Raw genomic sequence first — 13,631 nt, 5'->3', positions numbered from 1 at the left:
TTGAAAACAGTTCACACACAGACACACACACACACACATCTCAGGTAAACAGAACATATAACTGCATAAATATCCATATACATGCAGCGTATGATATACAAACACACACATGCAATAACTCTGGAGCCAATATGCAAAAAACACATTTCACACACCTACATGCTCCATATCATGACATCCCCAAAACCAGCAATCAGAAACAGATGTCACACTGTCAACAAGAGATTGCCTTACGTCACTCTGGCAGAGAAGTGAACCAACAACAACAACAACAACAACACATTTTGCAGCTTTCCTGACTGATGAGAACGTCTTCTCCAGTTCAGATTTGACTCAGTTGTGCATGTTCAAGAAAACAGAAAAGGTACACACCACTGGCCTTTTTCACATACAACATTTTCACGTCACAATAGGAAAAGCATTTTATTGTGTGAACAATAAAATGAACTGTAGCTGAATCAGGTGCTTCAGTATCAGGGTCCTCGTGGAGTTCATGTTGGCACAGTGACACACTGTCATGGCCTCACTGATGTTAGTAGTAACACCTGTGTTTTTCCTGCTGTAACACATCAAACGTTGTGCCGTGAAGGCCAATAATCCACCCACTGATCATAACATGGGACATATACAACTGTAAACCTGTAATACAGATCAAAGTGATAAGCCAGTGTTTGGTACTGGTAGTTGGGAGAGTGATGACAACATCATTGTCAAAACAGCTTTTTGGAAAAAAAAATTGAAATACAAATCAAATAAAAATGAAGACCCATAAAACTGCTATTCATAAAATTTGAATAGTGAACATTGCATTATTGAGTTAAGTTTTATTAGTTTCGTAAACAAAGTTTCACATTATTTTTTTTATTATTTCATTTATACAATTTTATCAATGTCTGGGCACTCCTGTGTGGAGTTTGCATGTTCTCCCTGTGTGGAGGGTTGTGTCAGGAAGGGCATCCGGCATAAAACAAAGTGCCAAATTTGAAACATGCGAATCGTCAGTTTCGAATGATTTGCTGTGGCGACCCCCTGATGGGGAACCGCTGAAAGCCAATTAACAATGAGCTATCTGGGATCTGCAGAGTAGGCTGATGATTCTCTGTAGGTGTGCTGCTAAATGAAACAGTCATGTGATCTTAATATAAAAAATACAGATTTTAGTACGACCTATATGGTTGTTTAAGTCGAAGTTGTAGTACTGACCGGTATCTACCATCAGATACAGGCACCCAACCTACAGAGTCTGCATTGTGATTGCTGTAACCTCAATCCAACTGTCATTACAGAAGAGCTTTATTCAAGAAAAATGGAGGGCCCTGTTTGATTTATGGATCAATATGGGCCATAAGCTACTAAAAATAAGTGTCCTGGCGTATTTATTGTTTATTTTACAGACTGAAGGTCGGCATTCTGCTTTATGATTATGTTGGTAACGAGAAAATCTAGGTGTAACAATAAATGTCTGTGGAAAACATCCATCAAGCAAGGGTGTAAAAAGAAATTGAAAAAGGAAAAGGATGGAAGAGCAGTATGAGACCACACGATTTTGAGGATTTGTTAATCCATTTTTCCAGGACAAAAACCAAAAACTACTAAAACGCATATATTCTGTTGGTTACACCTAAACCTTTTCTGTAAAGCCTGGAGGAAGCAAGTGAGGGAACATACCTCGATCCTTGTGTCTTACATCTGCCTGGTGATTCTGTTAGAATTGTTGGAAGAAGCACATGGTTGTTTTACAAACCCCCTCCCCTCCCCGGGTTAATGAGGAACTGGACAAGAAAAAAATACCTATTGAATTCTTAATGGGACATGTTCTGTTTGGGGTTATAAATGGAGGTATAAATGGTGTGGATAAAAACCTACTTGCAAAACAGTACTGTTTAGTGTATTACCCTTATGATAAGCTTCTGTAATAGGCACACTTCTTTTCTTTTTATCTAAGAATGTGTACAGTAATGGAGTCATAGCAATACCTGCTTCCTGCAGGACAATGTGCACATGCTACAGTTCATAAACATACCCACAATAAACAAAGGAAAAAAAAACATCAGTAAGACACAGATTTTCAATTTCATATCCTATGCTGCCTTCCATATCTCTGATCTCTAACATTCTCGCAATCTGACTAGTTCTTTCAGAAGCACTGTCCTCCACATTTATTGCTATGGCAAGTACAATGGACCTTGGAATACAAGCTCAGTTCAAACAACTCCTTCCCAATCAGAAAGTCATCTCGAAGTGCTCCTACTTCTCCCAGTGAAAATAAAATGAAGGGAGCCAAGACATGACATATGACATGTGTAGTGTAATCTCTACATGCAGTATATGTCACCCTATTACATGATGAAATATTGCTGAAATTCCTGGTGCATCATACAAATAGTAGTAAGGTTACAGAATTGTACAAGAATCAGATGGGAATGCAGTGTGTGTGTGTGTGTCTGTGTCTGTGTCTGTGTCTGTGTGTGTGTGTATTTGGCCCTGAAGCTGATTGCCCAGATCAATAGGCAGGGCTAATGACCTGATGTTCCATGCTAAGACATTTGCACAATACACACGTGGGCTGTCACTTTTTATTCACAATTTGAATCACTAATTAAATATGGTTAAATATTAAATATTTTATCTGTAATGATAAAAAAAACAAACAAAAAAAAAAACAACCAGGTCCACTAAAGCACATTGAAAGTATAGCCCCAACCTTAGTGTATTTTTGAGACCAATGCTGATATCAATATTTGGGAAATTAGAAACTTCTCATTGCTCCCTGATGGACAAACTATGTAATGGAGACACTGCTTCTAAATTACTTCAAACATAGTTTCTAACATGCATCATAGTCATGTGCTTCCATGTCTCTCTTCTCTTCTCCTGTCACTCTCTGCAGGTGCAGAGAGGATCCGTGGCTGTGCACCCCCTACTGGCCCCATTATTTGTCTCACTGATTATTATTATTAGTCGTATTACCATTAGGTTTACTATTGTTATTGTTAGTCTTATTATGAGTACTATTAAGAGCCCTGTCATTGTCTTCTGATTATAATCAGAAGACTCTCAACCCAGCCGGACCCAGGCAGACAGCAGCCCACCATAAGCCAGGTCCTGGTCACGGCTTCTACCTGTTAAAGGGCGCTTTTCCTCTCCACTGTCACCAAGTGCTTGCTCATGGAGGGAAATGTTGGGTTTCTGTTGATAATATTATAAAGAGAGCTGTAAAGACTGGCTTGATATGAAAAGTGCCCCGAGATAACTTCTGTTATGAACTAGAACTATATAAATAAAATTGACTTAACTCGCCACTGATACCATCAGCAATGAGATCATATCAGCCAAAATACAGTCCTGGGCAATTTATGAGCCTAGCTTTATTTGTAAGGTTAATAGTTCAGCAGCCACCTATCTATAGGCAAGAGATTATCACACTGAACGTGGCCTTTGCAGTCCTTCATTAAGCTTCTAACCTGGAAGTAACACACTGTATAACACAGCTGAGCCGGCAACAGTGCTTTCAGTCAGTGCTGAGAGAAGCCTCACTGCTAAAAGCTACCGACTGATCGGTGAAAGTTAAAGGACACTTCTACACAGCTAAGTAGACTTTGTATCTGTTGTATTGTGTTGTTCTATATGAACATACTAAACATGTAAACACTGTCATTAACTGTGTTTGTGCACACTGAAGTGATCATTGACAACACTGCAATTAAGGCTACAGTATCATAAAGCTGTTTACAAGACTCTATAATGAAAAATGATTGATTCTTCAGGTCATAACAGACTCACAGCTTTCACTGATGCAAAGTGGAAATAAGCCAAGTAACCCCTTCACTAAACAGAATATCATCAGATATTGTCTGATTCTGCAAAACTCCAACTTACATCCAATGTTTTAAAATATCTTTTTCTTACAATATCAGCACATGCAGCTACAGCTGGATTGATGTATGGTGAATCTCAGAGCGGTAAAGGTTAGGGAAAAAAAAGTCACGGTCATGGTTTAAAAAGAGACAATATTAATTATTGGCCTCCAGTCTGTAGTGTGAACATCACATGCACTACACAATCTTCCATCAGCCTGACCTCCACATCCTTTGTTTTCGCTTCACTCCATAAAGAACACACTTCTTCCTGAACTGTCTAGTATAAACAAACTTCCTATGACCTGGGCAGAAACAAAGAGCACAAGCACTAGCATTCTACGGATTAATGCTAGTCGTGCAGGCTCTGAATAGTTGATGGTGGGTAAGATGTGAGTGATTGTCCACTCACGTACTTAAAATTAGAGGATGCAGATGGAATGACCACTTCCTTCCCGATGTGCAAACACGATAACAGGACATACTGTACAGTAGAAACATACTTTAATACTGGAATCCATGTACCCTTTTAACATTGGTTCAAACTTGTGGCTATGCCTCCATTTGTTTTTTTCATAAAAGTTGCTATTACAAGGGTACATGTAAAAAATCCTCTTCTTTATTAAAAAAAAAAGACTTAAGTTTTACATAGGTAACAAGATCATGGTGGTGTGAGCTTTGCTCTCACTCAAATTATTTCCTCAATTAATGTTGAAAGGCTGTGACTTAAAACCTGTAGTATTTACATAAACTATAGCATTAGATGATGCTCTTACACTTCATACACAGGCATAATTGGATGAGCTGCTTAGTAGTTGTGCATTTGCTTAGCTAAAACTGTGTTACCAAGGGTCTCGATGGATTACACTATAATGATTTTACACTGATACTGGCCATATTGCAAAAAATACTGGGGGATGAACTCGGCCGAAACACTTAAAGCGGGAAGAGAAATCTTTCCATTTAACTCCATGGATCCACTGCACTGCTCGTACCCATGGCAACAGAGAACCTCATCAATGTCAACAAGCTACATGAAACCCACCAATGTGGTAAACATACCAAGGTTAATCAACCCGTTGGAGGCTGCTACCACATCTGATCTAACGGGGTCAGGGGTGGTAACATTACCACGCTCCTGGTCTCCCTGCTGTGCTAGCTAGCATCATTGCTGTCTTCTGTCTGTCTGCAGTTTGGCGTCTTTATTTTGAGCTCATGAGTTTAAAAAAAGTAAATAGATAAAAAGCAGAATGAGGCTAAAAATGAGGCTTAAAAGCGTCACAGAGGTGATGCTGGGTCATTATCATGATTCCAAGATCTAGCAGATAAATCACATTCATATTTATTCCTAGCCCTACTAAAAATGTCATTCTGTATTGGCAGCAGTGAAGAAGGCAGAGGAATTAGCTCACAAGGCCCATCTTGATAGAATTACGAGCTTATTGATTGAGTCTAAAGTATGAGGCCGTGAAATCCTGTGCATCCAGGAATAAAGAGCTCTGAGAGATCACAAGACCAAGTAACTTCATTCTTTCAGTTCATTTAATTGTGGGCAGCTGATGTGGGTTCAGTTCATGGCAGGGGTTTTAAGTCCGATCACAGTTGATCCACAGATTATCTGCAATTATTCATCAATGACTCTTCAAACCTCTGGAGCCCTCTGACCTCAATCCATGCTCTTTTGTCTAAATTAAGTGACTGACATCAGCTGTATGAATAAAGATTTTTTTCAATAATATATACTGAAAGGGACCAGAAGGGCCAGAAGTCCCTCAATACAAAACATTATCACATTAAGAAGTTGTACATGTTCCCAACCTCTTTCTATCATGTGGGTTAAGAGTTATTTTATCCTTTAATTTGCCTGTAAACTTCCTGTCCTCTCCTTCCAATAAAGCACTGGCATTTGGCTTAAATAACCTTTCTCCTCAATTTACCCAAGAAAAGCAAAGAGCACCGCATACTGTGTGTTTGCTTTCAGCACAGTCATGTAGCAGGTAAGGTGTAGCAGGCAAGTAATCTCATTAAACAAGCCCTCTACCAGAGGACCACTATAAATGTGGAGGATTAGAACTAATGGCACATGCTTAACTCATCAGTGCAGCGAATAAATGTGCACACAGTCATGATTCAGAACTCATTTACTGATTTAAAAACTGAGGCTGGAGCTCAAAACGCATTCAAAGCCTGCTTCACAGATTTTACAGTAGGGTCTATTCTCTCGCCTCTGCAGTTAACACAAATCACCATATGTCCTAAGGTAATTTTACTCTTATGCAAATAAGACTGAGATGAATCCTCATTGTGTTGATAAGGCTTTGCAAGCTTGTCTGTTTTATCACAATAATTAAAGCACAGATCTTTAGGGTATTATTTGTGAAAAATGTGCGTTATGCACGCTGCTCAGGGCAAGGGCGTCAAAGCAACACCTGCAAATCACAGCACAGGGGTTTCTTATGTGACCCTGTTACACAACAAGGTGAAATTCACCTCTTTGCCACTGGGGACAGTGCATATTGGTTATTAGTCATGGGGATCAGTGAATGATGTCTGTGCTGCTCAGCTAACTGTGTAACTGTCTGCAGAACAATTCAACAACAGCTTCTGCTATTAGCACATGACCAATGTAAATTTAAATTTAAATTTCACTATAAAGTTTATAGGCTGCATGGAGAGAGTGGAACCTCAGAGCCAACACACTCACATCATGTGCTGATGTTTAGATACAACGTTCTGTAAGTCACATCTTTAGATAAATAAATATACTTAAATCTGAATGTGAATGCATCTGGAACTTCTTAAAGGTGCATATTTAAGTGTGTGTGTGTGTGTGTGTGTGTGTGTGTGTGTGTGTGTGACTTAATGTAGCAGAACAAGTTACAAAACCAACATTGAAATGTACACTTAATTCATGAGAGCTTTTTTTCTTGTTTTGATTTTTGTTTGTATGAGTGTGTGGGTTTTTTTTTTTTTTTTAACAGCTGGCTCCTGGGAACAGTAAAGCTGAGGGTCATAAAAACCAAAACAATAATCCACAATGATGTGTTTGTCACTACAAGCAACCCCTTTCACATTACACATCATCCGCTCATCAGTTATTGTTATAAAAATATGAATTAATGCAGCTTTAAAGACCTGTGGTTGTTTTTCTAATGAAAACAACCACAGCATTATGTTTATGCTTTTCCTTGCTTCCAAGCAGATACTGTTATTTTCTGTCAGTAGAGATTAAAAATAAACCTGCAAAGTTAGTGCCTGCAGAAAAGAACATAGATACATAGAACCAACACTATATTACAGCACATCAAAGAGAGACAGATTTCCTGATCCCAGAGGCCTCAGAAATGACTTAAGATACAATAAAAAGTGATTGGAAGTGCTTTTTAACCTTTCATAGCCTTCACTCTGTGTCTTGCATCACCACTCACCGCTCAGTATATATTTTTAGGAATGTTACTGTCAGATACTGACACTACTCACCAAGCAAGAGTGGCAAGAAAAACTACGTGAACCCTTTGAAATGACCTCCTTTTCTTCTTGCTTAAGTGGTCATGAAATGTGATCTATGTCACAGGTATGGACAATTAAACATGCACAATACTGGTGGATGAAGTCAAATGCTTGGATCTAACAGGTTGAACCTCTTTTGGCGACACTGACCTCAAAACAAGCATTTCTGGAACTGCACAACATTTAGGAGGAATATTTGATCATTCTTCCCTATGCACCTGCCTCAGCTCATATTCTCAGGATGTCTGGTATGAACGGCTCTCTGAGCTCATTCCACATCATCTCTGTTGGTTTAAGGTCTGGACTCTGACTGGTCCACTCCAAAAGGTGGATTTTCTTTGTCTGAAGTCATTCTGTGGTAGATTTACTTCAAAGTCTGTTCTCATTGTCCTGCTGCATCACTCATGTTATGCTGAGCTTCAGCTGGCAGCGGGCCACCCTGACATTACTGACATTACCCACTCAGTGATGGGGGTCCTGCCCAGGGGCCCAGAGGCAGCAAAGCAGCCCCCAAATCACAATGCTCCCTCCACTGTACTTCACCAGTGATGTTGTGGAGAACTAAAGTGCTCCTTGGCAAACTTCAGGCTGGTAGTGATATCTTTTATTTTCTATACTATATCAATAAGGCGCTGTCTGCACTGAAAGGTCAGCCCAACACACTATAACAAGTTTCCACATCATGATCTCTGATAAGGAAGAAGGAAATGGGTTCCACTCATTTAGGTTAACGTGATGTTGGTGAGTGTTGACTTCTCCGTACAGACGGTGTACAATACATAGCAGTCTAAAAGCCTCATTTAAATCTCTTGATGAGTAAGACAGTTTTTTTGGGGTAGTTAAGTGTTGTGTCGATATTACGTTGATAAACTTAGCTGCATGTTAGTTGCTGTGATTTAGCAGCTATTTGGACAGACACAGAAGTGCATTTTGAAAGGTCTTAAGAGCAAATTTAAGACCCTTTTAACAGGATCGTTCTAAAACAAGTCAACTGGGAAAGTGCTGTCAACAAACTTATGAAAGTAATGTTAGTTTAATTAGCTAGCTGATACAGTCTCTTGAAATCAGGCAAACACTGCTTCAAAAGATACGAAGAATTTTCAGTGGTAAATGGAAATCTTGAACGGCGTAGCAGCAGTAACAAAGAGGGCAGCCGATACGATGATGGTTACGGTTTTAAAAAAAAAAAATAAAATGTTAAAAAAAATATTGCACATAACGCTTTAAACAGTAAGACATGGAGATCTTCCTTTATGTTTATGTGCAGCTCCAAGTCAGCGTGCCTTTCAAAGAGCGAGCTGCTTTTCCACAAATGATTTAATTAGTCTGATTAGGAGACTAAACACATTAGATTGTCATGGTCGATAACCATGACAGTCCTGTGTGGAGTGTCACTCTGTGGCTGGAAATGTGGGCACCAAACTGGCACAATACACAGTGCTGCCTGCAGCACCCCCAGCAAACATCTAAAGGGGAAACACTTTCTCTGGTTTCTGCATATACAAATGTGACCTGGAATACAAAACAAAATGCTCCCCACATCAAAGAGTACACTATATACACATTATGGATTTAATATGCTGGGAATGTCTGGGATGTTTGTGGTGAGAGCTGAACAATGCACCACGAACAGCTGAATGATCCAAAATAAACAGAAAAGAACAAGGGGGAAAAAAAATCTGAGCACAAGGACAAAGAAAGTAACCTGAATAAACTCATGATAACATGTAGAAGCTCCCTCCACTGTTGTTATTCCTGTGTTTCATTTGAGGATGATTATATGTGTTACGCTCCTGTAACTGAAATGAAAGCATTAGCCATTAATAATTAACACTTCTTTGATCTTTCCTCATACCTTCACGCAGTTTGATTAGTGCGGTAAAATAAAAACGAACATCCAAACAAAAAAAAAAAAAAAAAGATGAAAAAACAAGAAAGGAGAAGCTAAATCACAAATTGAAGTGAGGAAATATTGAGAAATGGACTCATTGTTGGCTTTGTATCCACGTGGACAATAACACAAAATATAGAAAATCACAATCTTGCTAACACTGCCACTGGCCCAGGTTTAAAGTCACACTTTGACACGACTGTAAGTCACTCCTGCCAAAGCCCTCTGGGGGTCCTAAGCAAAATTTTCCAAACTTTTTAAAATTCACTTATCATGAGCTTATTATATCTGTCTGTGCGGCGGAAAGTGATGAAACATTTACGACAGCACATGAAACACAGCTGGACACAATCTGCTGTCACATCTGGCCTGGTTAACAATAATAATTCTGAACCAGGGCCACAGCTAAATTTGAGGACACCGGGGTCATGCTGTTGGTGTTTTTTTATCAGGGAAATGGGGGAGGTTTGCATTCTGCAGTTAAATCTAACACTTCTGTAACAGGTTGATTTCAGAACATTTTTTAAAGTCAATATAATCCAATTTGACCACAAGGATTCTGTTTTCCTCGGCAGAGTCGAAAACACTTTTACACTCATCCAGTTTAGATCCTAATCTCGGACACTGAAATTTATAGACAACGTTATTTAAAACTTAAATACATTTAAAAGTGAAGGGGCAGTTTGTTGGACCTCAGGCTCTGACCCTGTGCCGTCTAACTTCATCACTTCAGCTTATTATTAAATACATGTCAGTCTTGGTTATATACTATGCTGTTTATGTTTCAGGCTGAATTGTTCTATGGACAACAACCTAACTCGTTATGATTTGGACAATGTTGATATTTCAAGATGAACCAGTGCGTGGTCCAGTGACACGATCGGAAAGAAATGGAAAGAAAACATGAAACAGGCTATTAAACCATGTTCAAGCCCGACCTGCACTACGTCTGGTGTCTGGTTATTCATGCACTTCTCAGGCTTGGTGTCATGTTTGGGGAAATTAAAGCCTGAAAAACAAAAAACATCCTTACAGTTTTTGGACTGAACCTTTTCTGTTCAGATACACGTTTTCTTCATATATGTATTTTTGCTGTGTTCAAACCTTGATGGTATTTCATGTTGAAACTAACATGAGTTTCCAAGCAGCTCTTTGATTTATTTATCTATTCAAACTCACGGTAAATGAAGCAGTAACACTGTGACTCTGTGATGATAATCTCTCAGAATTTGCCAAAAGTGCAAACAACTTTTACCTCACATGAATGCAGACAGTGTAAACTAAAACCTCTAGCCTTGCTTCGCTCATCCAACTGATACACACAGTTCCCACACTTATTTACATATGACCAGCAATAACTTTTCAGCTACTTTCAAGCTCCCTGAATAAACTTTTCAAGGATAACAACTTGCCCTCTTTTTTTCAAATAAGATATGACCTGGGTCAGAATTAGACACAGTGTCACTCTCAATCTTGTCAGGAAATCATCCCGAGGAGGTGAAGTGCTGGGGCTGGGATCAGGAGGAGCTCCAGAGACTTACAGTCGATGATGAATTTCAGTGCCATCACACAGAGGCTCGGGTACTTTCATGCGCGTCATTAACTTGGCTTCTGCTCTCTCATGTAGTTTTTGTGCTTTCCTATCTCTCTCCTTTCTCCTCCTGTGACTCGCTGCAGGTATTTGTGCCTCCGGAGCTGCAGCGTCTGGATCTGTCCATGTGATCCTGCTCAACACCCACTGCTACAATAAAAGGACTTTTTCTTTGTCTCTGTCGCCAAGTGCTTGCTCATGGGGGAGTGCTGGGTCTCTATAAATAACCTTAGAAAGAGTACAGTCTAAAGGTGTTCTATATGAAAAGTGCACTGAGGTAACTTCTGCTATGATTTGATGCTCTATAAAAATAAAACTTTACGTATTTTTGTTTTACAGTACTTCATAAGTTTATTCCACTGCGTTTCAGAAGCAAATATCACACTTTCTACTCCGCTAGATTTATCTGACAGCTGGGATGTTTCAAACGAAACACATGATCTGCTTCTAAAATATAATGCACTATTCACTGTGCACATGTCCTCCTTATATAGTTGTTTCACGCTGTCTTTGAGCCTCTGCAGTTTTATCTTCTTTTAAAAAAGTGAAAATATCATAACAGTGCAGGAAGAATAGCTCAACCTGGTCTCACTGAAAATCCCACTGTGCAAGTAAACTCTTGTGCAGCAGCCTGCCTCATCCTATATACTAACTCTCCATCTATCTTTTCTGCTTCTTCTAACACTTAAATATTATCACATATTATTCTTTTATAAAATCAAGCCCTTTCATCAGTACATTTTAAAGACCTTCATCCTTCATTATAAAGCATATTCACAGATCCATACTTCAGCCTGCAGACCTGGCCATTTTAAACAAAAGAGTATAACTACTGTAAATTATCTGTAGGACTGAGGACTTTTTTCTTCTGATTTTAAAGGTGAAGGTCTACATTCAGATTACTGGCGTCTGAGGTTCTTAAACCAGAGAAAACTAAAGGCTGTGTATTAACATAACTGAGCAAATTTTGATGGACTTAGTCCTCAGCATGCCATTCATGAGTCTAATGAAAGAATTTCAAATGTGGCCTAAATTTCTGAAATATCCATTTAGTCAGCTCTACAAAAACAAAAAAAAACTTACTTTGGTTTGTTTTATTAAGGTTTATACTACGTGACCTTTCCTTGTTTTATGAGAGCTGCCTTTAAACATGATATTATACTGCTGCTACAGAAAATGACAAATTACTTTGGTTAGGACTCTCCACAGACCACAGCTGCACACTACTCCTGGATTTCTGAAGCTTTTAACAATTTAGTTATGATAAATTTAGAAATCTGTCCATGGTCTTATTTTCCCCAAACATGACTTACATCACTCTGCAGGACAACATACTACACTGTTCTGTTCTTGTATGTAAATGATCCCTGAAATGGTCCATATAAAAGACATGGTATATCACCTATATATCATACAAGCTTGAAATATTTTCTTATTCTGGCATAACAATGCTCCATGATCATTTCTGTATTTTGTTTTGTCCATCAGGTGTGTGAGGGGTCAGTGCCTCCATACTGGATTACAAAAAGAAAACACAGTTTAAATACAAATAAATATTAATAATACGAATAATAATCGCTCTCTCTATATATATATTAGTTTAGTTTTTAAGACATGGGGGCTTCTCTCATCTGGATTGATTTTGGCCCCTGGACATTTAGTGAATTATCTGAAACAAACAAACAAACAAACAAACAAACAAACAAACAAACAAACAAACAAACAAACAAACAAACAAAAACCAGCTAAACTAAGGGAGCAACATTTTAGACAGCGTGGAAAATTGCGCCCAACTGACTGACTTTAAGGACATTTCCGTGCACATATTGGCCCTTAAATTAACATTATTTTTTTAATAGGGAGATTCCCGGGGTTAGAGATTCCTCCTCTTTATGAAGCCACAACAGTGTCAGTCAGTTTCAGCTGAGATCATCTGAGTGAAACATGAAGAAAACATTACAGCAGAACCCACACTGCACTGTTTAGAACACGTTCTCTGTCAGAGGGAACATGTTCTAAACCCTGAAGGCTTCGGTTCGTCTCTCACCTTGTGATCATCGGTCATCACGAGCGGAGTTTAAATCCCAAATAAAACTGTTCCAGTGTGAGAGGAAGATCCCGATCAGCTGGAGGAAGTCTCTTCAGGTCCGGACGAATGAACGCACACACTTTGTATAATACTCCTGCGGGTCAGCTTCACCTCCGAGCCTCGATCCCTCCACCTGTGAGCGGCGGCATCAAGTAAATGTGTCGGGGATCACTTTAGCGATCATTTTGTTATATAGTCAATGAGCTCCGTCAAGAAAGGGGAATCACAACTTCCGGTGAGCTTTAAAGAATAAAATCCTTCCCCCTCAACCCACCCACTCTTTTTGAGTTTCACCTCAGACTCATCTGTCCCTCACACAACTGTGACCTTAAGTCTGTCTAATCAAAGCCTTTCACTGTGAATCAGCTCGAAAAAAAGCTGGAGATAAAAATGTCTTTGTGACAGTGTGTGTGTGTCCTTGGGGATCAATTGGTTTATTGATCAGCACCAGTGATGACTCAAAGGTTTTTTTGTTTGTTTTATGTTTTTTGTATGTGTTTTTTGTTTTGTTGGGGGGGGGGGGGGGGGGGGGTTAATCAGTTTCACAGCCACTATGTTACAGAGAGCACCAATTATAGCAAATTTAATAAAACAATCATCTGTATTTTCAGCAAAATCAGGGGGTTGTGTGTGTCAAAATTCTGACCTTGCTTTGTTTTCACACACAAAAATAGTAGAGGAAAAAAAACATGA

The 13,631-nt window shown here is 39.1% G+C and overlaps 1 protein-coding gene across 1 annotated transcript in view; it reads right to left on the bottom strand.

The window, feature by feature from the left end:
* Nucleotides 1–12,986, bottom strand: part of opn5 (opsin 5) — a 35,328-nt gene extending 22,342 nt beyond the window's left edge. The window contains exon 1 of the mRNA XM_041064693.1: nt 12,897–12,986. The gene's annotated coding sequence lies outside the window, so the exon portion shown is untranslated. The remainder of the gene's footprint in view (nt 1–12,896) is intronic.
* Between the last annotated feature and the right edge of the window lie 645 nt (nt 12,987–13,631).

This window comes from Toxotes jaculatrix, chromosome 19, assembly GCF_017976425.1.
Source record: "Toxotes jaculatrix isolate fToxJac2 chromosome 19, fToxJac2.pri, whole genome shotgun sequence".
NCBI lineage: Eukaryota > Metazoa > Chordata > Actinopteri > Toxotidae > Toxotes > Toxotes jaculatrix.
Note: the sequence above shows the minus strand (reverse complement) of the source record. Positions and strands in the feature narration are given on the sequence as shown.